Source organism: Athene noctua, chromosome 2, assembly GCF_965140245.1.
Source record: "Athene noctua chromosome 2, bAthNoc1.hap1.1, whole genome shotgun sequence".
In the NCBI taxonomy this organism is placed as follows: domain Eukaryota; kingdom Metazoa; phylum Chordata; class Aves; order Strigiformes; family Strigidae; genus Athene; species Athene noctua.
The window spans coordinates 21521443-21531758 of record NC_134038.1 but is presented as its reverse complement, the minus strand read 5'-3'; the positions used below and the strand labels follow the sequence as shown (position 1 = coordinate 21531758).

General features: G+C 44.0%; 1 protein-coding gene across 6 annotated transcripts in view; it reads left to right on the top strand.

Annotated features, from left to right (window-relative positions):
• Nucleotides 1–345: 345 nt before the first annotated feature.
• Nucleotides 346–10316, top strand: part of OXR1 (oxidation resistance 1) — a 291991-nt gene continuing 282020 nt past the window's right edge. For 4 of the 6 annotated variants that reach the window (XM_074898543.1, XM_074898536.1, XM_074898540.1 and 1 more), the window contains exon 1: nucleotides 1072–1088. The gene's annotated coding sequence lies outside the window, so the exon portion shown is untranslated. Of the gene's footprint in view, nucleotides 472–926; nucleotides 1089–10316 lie in introns of those variants that run through there. The other 2 variants (XM_074898538.1, XM_074898537.1) reach the window with 2 other exon arrangements.

Here is a 10316-nt window from a genome sequence, read left to right as displayed (position 1 = left end):
CTTACTGGTCTTTTAGGAAGGCGGGGAATGATAAGCCATGGCTTAAAATCCACATCAGAAACTCCCATTCACAAATACTTAGGGAGCTTTTTATTTCTAACAATTATCTACAGCTCTTCGGTTTGGAACACAGTAATGTCTGTGAGAGTGTGATCATGTCGTTTCTTTTGCCATGCAGATCTTCCAGCCTAGAAAGTCATATTTAGGGGGCTGTTCTGCAAGACCTTTGCCTTGGAGACCTGTCACATTCTCTGCTCTGGGCTTCACTGAAGAGCGAGTGTGTGTGTGTGTGTGTCTCTCCCGAAGCCTCATCCACAAAACCTAACACCTCAGAGCGGGACGGAGATGTCTCCTGAGAAATACTGCATGACAACACCGCTTGGCATCCTCTCCCACACTTTCTAGACCTGATGACTGAAGCTGTCTCTTCACGGGGTGGCCCGGCCCTGAGGTAAACGGCCCGGCCCTGAGGTACGCTGCCTGGCCCGGCGCTGGGGTGAGGGGCCCGGCGCTGCGGTGAGGGGCGGGCAGAGCCCGGCCGCCGCCCCGCCAGCGCTCCCGAGAGCCGTGCCGGAGCCGCGCCGCGCCCGGTGCGCCCCTGCTCGCCTTGGCGGGAGTCGCCGCAGAGGCGCGTACCGCAGGGCTCCCACTGCAAAGGCGCGGGCAGGACCCGGGCGCGGGCGGCGCGGGCAGCGCCGCGGTTTCGGTGCCTCTCCGCTGACACGGCGGGGAGGGCCGGCGCGGCGGGAGGTCGCCCCCCGCCCGGGGCGGCGGGGAGCGAGGCCGCCCCTGCCCCTTTAAGCTCCAGCTGTTCTTTCCTGCGGCGCCTATTTTTAGCTCATCCTCTTGGTAGCATCCAGCTCTGCCCCCGTTCCTCCGCGCTCCCCCCTTCCCCCCGGTGGTAGGTTCCGCGCGGCGGCGGCGGCTGCGGGGGACTGAGCATGTCCGGACCCGCTCGGCAGCGGCCGCCGCGCCGGGGCTGCGCTCGCGCGCCGCGCTCGCAGGGCGGGAAGGAGGGCGCGCGGCCGGGGGCCGCGTGAGGGAGGCGCGTGCCGCCGCTGCTCCGCGCCGCCCGCCGCCGCCCGCAAGTAAGTTTCTCCGCGGCCGCGGAGCCGGGCGGGCGGAGGGCGGGCAGCGGGTGCCTTGCTGCCGCCTCCCCGCGGCGGCGGCCCCAGGCGGGGGCTCGGGAGTTCGGCCGCCCCCTGCCCCCGGGGGCTGGCGTCGGGCGGGACGCGCGGCGCCGCCGGCTGCCCCTGCGCGCCCCGCGGCCGCCGCAACTTCTCGGCTGCCCGCGGCCCGGCCCCGCCGCCCCGGGGAAGGGGGGAGGGGGGGCAGCGGCTCCCGCCGCCCCGGGGTCCCGCCGGCTCGGGCGCGGGCCGCGGCCTGCCGGCTCGGCTGGGCCACGGCGGGTCGGCGCTGCGCGGTCGGCGGCAGCCGCGCGCGTCTCCTCAGGTGCGTGTGGCGGCCCCGCGGCTGCCGCCGGCGGGAGGGGCGGCCCGGTCCGGCCCGGCCCCAGCGCGGTCCGCGGCTGCGAGCGGCGCAGGGAGAAGCGGGAGGCTGCGCGCAGCCTGCGAAGAGGGCGCGGTACGAAAATACCGGGCGAGTAGCCGCGCAGCCCGTGCGTCGTCAGAATTAGCAAGGCTGTGGTGTCTGAGGGAGTTTCTGCTTTAACAGATGGTACCGTAGGAAAGAAAGTGTTTGCTGCGAGAAACTGTAATGCCGCACGGTTTTGCTCCCTCGTGTGACGGTTTTTAGTTTAGTAGCGGTGCAGTATTTTAACTTACCTGTCGGTAGCGAACAAATACCAAACTATTCCCCGAGGCTTTTTCTTCTGAAAATGGGATTTCGTTATTCATTCAAAACATGCTTATGCTGTTGTTGCTTTCACACGTAAAGTCTGTTTGGACACTGTGTGTTACGGATGTTAAGGAATGTAAAGTTCTTCGCTTAATGTTGAAAGCAGCATGATTTAGTAAATTTCTTTTCCTGTGCTCTGAAGTGAGGAAAGGTTTTGGAAACTGCTTCCCTATTCAGAGGAGGCTCGTTGCTGTTTGATAAGTTGCATTAAGATAGCCATCTAATTAAAATGATAAATTAATAGGGGAAGGGAAATTTGAGGAGCTTTCTGTGAAACTGAACGTCACTCTACAAAAATTCTGCTGCTTGGCATGTCACTGGTGAAATAACTGGAGTAGATGAGGGCTAGCAAGGTGCTTTTGGTGGACGGTCTGTCTTAATTTTCATTAGACCATTCAGGTAGATATTCTCAGTTTAATGACCTGACTTTTGACACTCTTGCAGGCATGATTATCATTGCACATTGACTTAGATTTGTCGGTGTACTCAGAGATGAATATTCATACAAGCTTAATTGTCTACACGTTAAGCCTCTTCAGAATGTAGATGTATTTTAAAGTAGTTAAAGACCCAGAACTTGCCATCCCTACTGTGTATATTCTTGATTCCTTTACTTAGTGTTATTGCAGTGGAGACAGGAAGACTGCTTTGTGATTATTTCTGTATCTCTGCAACTATTCCCTTCTCCCAAATAAACATCACACCCCCCACCCCCACCCCCCCCAATAACAATTGATTTGTGGGTTTCTGAAAGCCAGTCAGTGTGTGCGATTGGGATCTGACTTGTGCACGAATGAACTGCTGTCCTGTCAGATCCATTTTTATGAGCATGCAATAATGGGGGAAAAAAATGAATTCTTAAGTAGATGCCTTTTGCCTGCTGCACAAGACTGTAAGAGAATGCAGCGGGAAAGAACGGCTTGTGTTACCTGTGTTGACAGCATAGTGAAAAATAAGGAGAGAAGTTTTTGTGTGTGGCAACATGCCATTTTTCTCCTGTAATTAGATTTGAGATGAAATAATTTAAAAAACAAAATTGTTCAAAATATCAGAAGCATTCAAAGTCATTAGTGTTAAAAATGTCTTTCCTTATCCTCTTGGAGTAATAGTTTAATTATTTGTGTCGCGTTTTACTGTTGTGACATTTTAACACTTATTATAGTTGCAGAGCTCATACAGATTTAATAGAATTATTTCAGCATCCTAACCAGATAAGTATTCTTTGCTAGTCAAAGCATAATGCTGATAGAGCATATAAGCATATCCTTAGAATATACGCTGTGGTACGATTCCTGTAGAGTCTCAGTTGATTCTTCATTTCTTGTCCAGGTTTGAGCCCAACTTCTGGAAATGAGGAAATTGTTTGAGTGGCAGTGAGTTGCGTATTAATTGCTTGGGAATTGCTTGGTTAGCAGCTGCAGCATTTGCACATAGTTATTTTTCCCTTCAGGCAGAAAAAAAGTAACTCTAATCTTTCTCCATGCACATCTTCCCTTGAAGACTTGTTTCTCCATTATTTTCTTAATCTAAGGGAATATCTTCCATGTTTTGTTTTGTTTGGGGTTTTTTTTGTTTGGTTTTTTTTTTTTTTAATAGAGTGTCATCTTGCATTATAGGAAATAATATATATTCAATCCTCCAGGACTTTGGAAGATAACAGAACTGTGGAAAGAGATGTAAAAATACTCTTTTTTAAAATTTTATTTTTAGTTGAATTTAATTTTTTTAAAAAACAAACCCCAAAATCTTATTAGTAATGCCCTAGGAAATTTTCATAGGGAAGTGATTATTCTCTAAGGCTGATAGCTGAAGGTAGTAGGCTAGGATTGTCAGCATTACTTATCAGCTGTTAATTTGAAAGAAAGTCTCTTACCATTTGTTTTTGTTGATGAGCTACCGTAACTTATTTCTCCTTCACCCCTTAGCGAGCTGCTATTGTTTCTTAAATTAGTACAGCAAAACCACTGTAAGCATATTATTGAAACACATATGGGAGGTGACAACCTTACAGAAGCAGTTGCTGCTGACAAACATGGTTGGGTGTCAGGTTAGCACAAGATTGCTACATGCTCATGAATAGGTTCACTCGGAAGATATTGATACTTTGTTTAATAGAACCACTAACTTAAATTTAGGATGGCTTCCTTGTCTACTGCAGCAGATACTCGTTAAGGTAGGGTGTCTTTCTTTGGTGTGTGAACTGTTGCAGAAGCAGTTTGGGGTAGGCAAAGCATTGCATGTGTTCTGAAGCTCTTGGGGAAGACCTTAGAGTGTTTGAAAAAGACACTATCTTCTTTTCAATCGGTGGTGTTTTGTGCCAGGAACAGATGCTCACGTGGTGTACTGCAGCAGTGAGCTGTAAATTGCCCTTTTATTCTAGCATCTGCTCCTACCAGTTTTAATGAAGATTAGACATAGATATGGAGAAGGTATCTCCTGGATATCTCATCATACGTTATGGAGGTGTCGTACAGTTTCTAAGACAGGAAGTTGCTGGATCTGAAGGTCAAAATCTTTCAGATTGTGCAGAGGCCTCTGTCACAGAGAGAGCTTATCTATGGCTGCAGCAGTACAATTAGCAAGTTTCTCCTGTACGTAAGGTTACTGCCTATATCCCTCGATTACACACTGAAGCAAGTGATGACCTCCTGCTCCTGCTTTCTTATATTGCTCTAGCAAAACAGAGGTAGGAGTATTTGCTATTTTTTGTTATTCTACTGCCTGTAATAAGGTTTGGGGAGGAAGGAAAAATCAGAAAGAGAGAAGTAGAGGAAAATACATAAACCTGTGTTAATCTCCAACAGCTATTGTACTGAGAACTAATTGGAGTTTTGACTCCTTAACTTTTAAATGACACGAGGGGAAAAGACCATTTGGCTTCACTTGGTGTTAGTCCTCAGGAATACACTCAGGTAGCTTTATCACTCGATGACTGAGAAACCATACAGAGCGAGGGGGGTTAGACATGGGAGCAAAGGGAGGAGAGGACAGCTACCCACAAGCAGGTTGTGTGTCATAATGCAGTTCCCAGCAGAGTCCTGAACACAGCTTACAAACATGTCGTTTGTCACAAACCAAAGAATTGTACCTTCTCTGGGGCCAGTGTAATGTGTTGTCCACATAGCCCAGGGATGGTGACATGGGGGGAAAAGATGGGATTTTGAGCAGCAGGATAAAGTGTGCTGTGGTGTAAAAGGACAAGTGCATTTGTGTGAGTCCCTCCTTCAATAGCTTGAGGCCAGTCTCGTCTTCATTTTCTTTTTGATGGACCCAGTTCTTTCCAGGCTTGGACTGACAAGTCTAAGCCCATTTATATATTTCTGGTAAGCTTTTGTGACCCTTTTGTTCTCTTTGATGGGGGTCCTGTCCTCACCCCCCACCCCCCCAAGATTAGGGGTGGTGTAACAAAGTATTTACTGAGTAACAGTTAATCAACACTGGAAGCCTGACCAACTGATTTGGAAAGGAGAGTTATACGTAAAACTTGTGAAGGAACAAGGAGATTCCCCCAGCACAGCCATGGACATTATAAAATGATCCTGTGCAATGACTTCCCATATAGTAGAAACTGTCAGACTTGTGATTAAATTCCTAGTTGAATGAGACTTAACACTTAGAAAAAAAGTTACTCCAATGTAAATGAAGAGTAACCACCTCTTAACACTTGTGAATGCATCCAGATCCATTGCCATCTTTGCAGTTATTAATTAGTCTGTTTGCAATTAATAAGTTATTTTTAGCTCGCTGTTGTTTTTATTCAACTTCCAGCTATCAGATCTGACTATCTGCCTATTCAAAGAGCTACATATTGTCCAACATTTTTTTTCTATGGAATTACATATAAATCGATGAAGACCTCTTGATAAGACAGAGCTCATAAAATCTTTTGCTGTTTATGTATTTTCAGTTCTGTCTAATTTTTGAGACTAGTCGGTTACTCTGTTTTCTGTCTCTTGGAAGTTATATCTACTGTGAAAAGCAAATGCGCTTCCTGAATGTGCATTAACTTCACACACAAAATTATAAGGGCAAAAAAAAGTCAGTGCTCTAGTAGGAGAGAGAGAACATAAACATTTCTTTAACGGTGAAGTAGGTGCAAGTTGTTTAATACTTTCCTAGGAAACCTGTCAGTGATCAACAGTGAAAGACAAGTGAAAGAGATTTTGAACACTCTTAAGCAGAGCTTATGCTGATGTTAGCAAAAGCTAGACCATTTTCTGTGGAAGATGGGAACTTTGTTGGTCAGTGAATCAGAGCTGTAGTCATGTAAGATCCACTATTGTAGTTTGCACATTCTTCAGTAATCAATGACCAAAAATTAACACTTTTGAGTTAGCCTGGGACATTGCCCTTGCATCCCTGTGAAGGCACAGTAGACATCTGTGCAATCATGGACATATGGTATTTCTTACTGAGCATGTAAAGCAAAGCTGTAGCAGTTTTGTTTCAAAGTCTGGATACCTCTGGAAGACAAAGTATTGCCTCTTGGTAGTGTAGGTACCTTGGTTGTTCAGTGATACTATTTGTACACACTTTGTTTTGTAAGGTGTTCTCAGCCACCGGGACAGATTACTAGAAGCCATCTTCTCTGTCTTCAGTGGGTGGTCTCACCCATTAAAACACCAAATTTGGAGGGGGAAAAAAAATGCTATATAAACACATGGCATGGCTGCTTGATTGAGAATTTTTTTCTTTTTAAACATTTTATGTATACAATGACTCTTCATTTCACTATGAAAAGTCATCTGTCTCCTGTGCTCCTTTGTATAAAATGCTTTTGGGATGCATAGATGGGAAACAAATTCAAAGGTAAAACATAGTTCATGTAAGTACTCCTATGGGTAATAAGAATCTGGAAACCTTTATATAATATGACATACACATAAAGATAAGACTATAGTCAGAACTTCTTTTTTCCCTGAGGCATAACACAACCAGATTCCATGGAGATACCTTCTAAAATAACAGCAAACACATTGGTTATTCCTTAGTCTAACCATAGCTGTACAAAAGCTTAGTAATAAATCATATTTCATAAATAATAGAGCGTACTAAAATGATAGTATTTATAGTCACTGCAGTGAAATTGGATTCACTTGTGAGTCTCCTTTATACTTCCTTTGTGATTTTAAATTATTAATAAGTTATATTTCAGAAACTGATATTTATATACTGTTGATGTAAACCTAATCTTTCCAGTCATCTGAATCTTTGGCAGTTGAATTCCAAGTTTTCTTGTGCATCTTGTTGTACTGAAAGGCCAGGACATCCATGTTGTTGATACAAGCACATTCCAAGATGATTAATCAATGATTATCACAGCTTCTGTAGTTTCTGAAAAGAAGCTGTAACAGCTTTTAAATCCCCTTTAGAGAAGGAAACAGCTTTTATCCAGCACTACGAACAGCAGTAGCAAGGAAAATGGATGCAATGGGAAACAAAATACATGTGTTTCTTCTGGCTTTAATTCTCTCTTGGAATCTTAATGTTAGTCTCTGTGGGTTTTCAGTAATTTTCTCTGGGATTATGACTACATCTTTCTTTTCTTTTTTCTTTTTACTAGAGTCGGTATGAACACTAACTGCAGTGAAATCTTTTGGCCACAGGACTAATGCTAATTCATTAGTAGTCAGTCTCACTTCTGGATGAAACCTCAAGCCCCTTATACTTTCTGCTTGAGTATTTTTCAAAGAATTACACTAATTTTAAATGCGGACTTAAACCACTCATAGAAATCCCAGTCATAACTTCTGTTGCCATTACTATATCGCTATGGCAAAAATAAATTGTGTCTTTCTTTGCATGTGTTTCCCATATGCCAGAAAGGATGACAGTAGCAGGAATCAGCTGGTCCATGTGGAACACTTGACTGTGAAACTCTTTTTTCATATGCAAAAAAAAAAAACCAACCACCAAAACACGAAGGTCTGCCTCACCTGAAAGCTTATAACCTGAGTTTGTGCTCCACTGAGAAGCTTTACCTGAAGCAGTGAATGACTTAGACACTTCTAGAATGGAAACAGCGGAATAGCTATGTGTAAGAAATTCTAAGGCAAATTTTGAAGTGGAACTAACATTTATTAAAGCCTCACTTTCTCAATTGATTTTTCTGTTTGCTATTTCCCAGTGTCTGGTATGTTGTGTATCCCCGCAGTGGAGCATGTGTGTATTCACTTGTTTTAGAGGCCTACACACAATCAACTGTTTTTACAGAATTAAAGTATGTGTTTTATGTTTATCTTCAGATTAAACCAAATACAGATAATCAAATTTGAGGCTCCAAATATAAGATTTTTCTTGGGTGTCCCTGCCATAATAGCTGCTTTATGTACTTCCCAGTGTAACCTTGCACTTAACTTTATCCCCAGACTGTAACCTGAAATTTTGGGTCTAAAGCAGTAGCAGTGTTTCTGTGCTGCATTGCACCTGAGAATCTACCTCTTTTCATTCAAAGCATCCTTGTGTTCAGGGGTCCCAGAGGGCACAACTTGCTTTCAGCTGGGTGTGTGTACTCACATCTAAGATGACAGTTTCAAGCAGGATTTACCCAGCATTTGCTCTTTTCTGCAGTTCTTGTCTATGGCAGTGGTGACTGAAAAAAGTGATATTTTAGATATGTTGTTTGTGTTCTTAATGTCCTTAAAGCTTTGAGGCACTGGGATGTTCCTGGAGTTCAGGTAACCTTATGAGCAAGCATCCTGACTAAAATGCTGAAGCAAAAAGAGCTGTCCTTGGAGCTGTGGACCGTGAGAGAGAAGGTCTTGGCTTTGGATCAGACTTGGACTTGGATGAGCTACCTGGACAAAATCTTAAGTGTTGGTTGGATGAGGTTGTCAGAGGGTGGTGGTGTGATGGGGCTAAGGGAAGATGAGAATGGCACTGGGCATCTGTGAAGATGTGCAAGTAGTGGAGCCCTTGTCTTGTGAGGGCTTTACAGATTCCAAAGGAGCCAGAGTTTCCAGTTCTTTCTGTCCTGTTGTAATTCAGGCAAGCCTGTTGTTAAGTGTATTTCACCTCATTATTCTACTTCCTCATAACCCTTAGATCTTCCTCTTATTTATTATTGTAAAGTTGTATTTCTGACCCTTGTGGGACTTAAAATATTAGAACTGAAGCTGCCTGGATATCAAAAGTAGATGAAGACTTTTCTGTTTAACTTCAGTCTCTATACTTCGTCTGTATCTGTAAAATGAAGATAATACTACCTGCACAACATAGTGTGATATGAGAAGATAAATTTGTTCATGTTGGTGAAATACTCTAATACTGTAGTGATGATCACCTTGGAGAGGCTCATGAGGAAATTAATACTTCTGGCATCCTAGCAGAGCTTAAGTAGAGTGCCGTAAGGCTATGGACTGAACAACTCTGGTCAGACTAGATGCTGGATACCTTAACTCCTTACTCAGTAAATGATGTCCTTCCTCTTCTCCAAGTGTTGAAGCAGTCTTGGTGTAAAGAAACACTATGTGGATACATAGCTGAAAACTGTACAAAGCTGTTTCTGCATCTTCTTTGAGAATATTGTTTAGACATTTGGTGACTTGTGGTTCTTAACTTTGTGAAAATAGCAGCCACAGTATATGAGGGATTGGTACCTACTGAAGTCCTCATCAAATTGCAACCAGCCTTCTGAATTAGGATGTGTTTGAAGGGGAGAAAATCTTGTTGTAATGGTAATGTGACCATGGCAGAAGAGATCTGTGTAACAGTCATTATAATCATTGCTACATATAAATAGAGGAGAGTAGGTACATACAGACAGGAGCAAGTGAGACAATTAAGATGCAAGTGATCTTGGTTTTGGTGGATGTGATACATTTCCTTTATGGAGTGTAAGGAAAAGTGGTTTTATGGATCAAAATTATGTTACTTGTTTGATGGAAGACTAATACATGTGTAGATTGTATCTAACAGCATTAGCAATGGTCTGCAAAATGGGTGAACCTAGTGATGGTGGCGGCAGATGGGGTTGCTCAGGTGGAGTAGCTGCATGGCTGGATAGAGCTTGCAGTGTTTGGAAGGAGAGTGATGCGGTGATGAAATGCAATCAGAGATTATCTGCATATCTAGTTTGGCACAGTGAACACCAAACTTTCTCACTGCAGTTCTGCCACCATCTCCTAATGTTACTCTTAGCCATTGTTGCAGTAAGTTTTGAGCGAGGCTTAGGTCATACCTAGAGATAAGGCTTGACTTCACTGAAGCTGTATAGGGGAGATATTGCAAATACACAGTCATGTTGAGAAATACCTAGAAAAGATACTCTTACTTCCCCATATATATTTTTCTTAAATTTCTCTACCTTCTGTTTTCCCCAGTTTTCAGCATCTTATATGAGACATGTCCTAAAACTGTAGTACAGGCAGAATGCAAACTTGTTACTGCTCTTTCCAATGCCTTTTTATGCCCTCAGTCACTTCTAACCACTTTTGTTTTTCAGGTGTACCCAAAGGCAG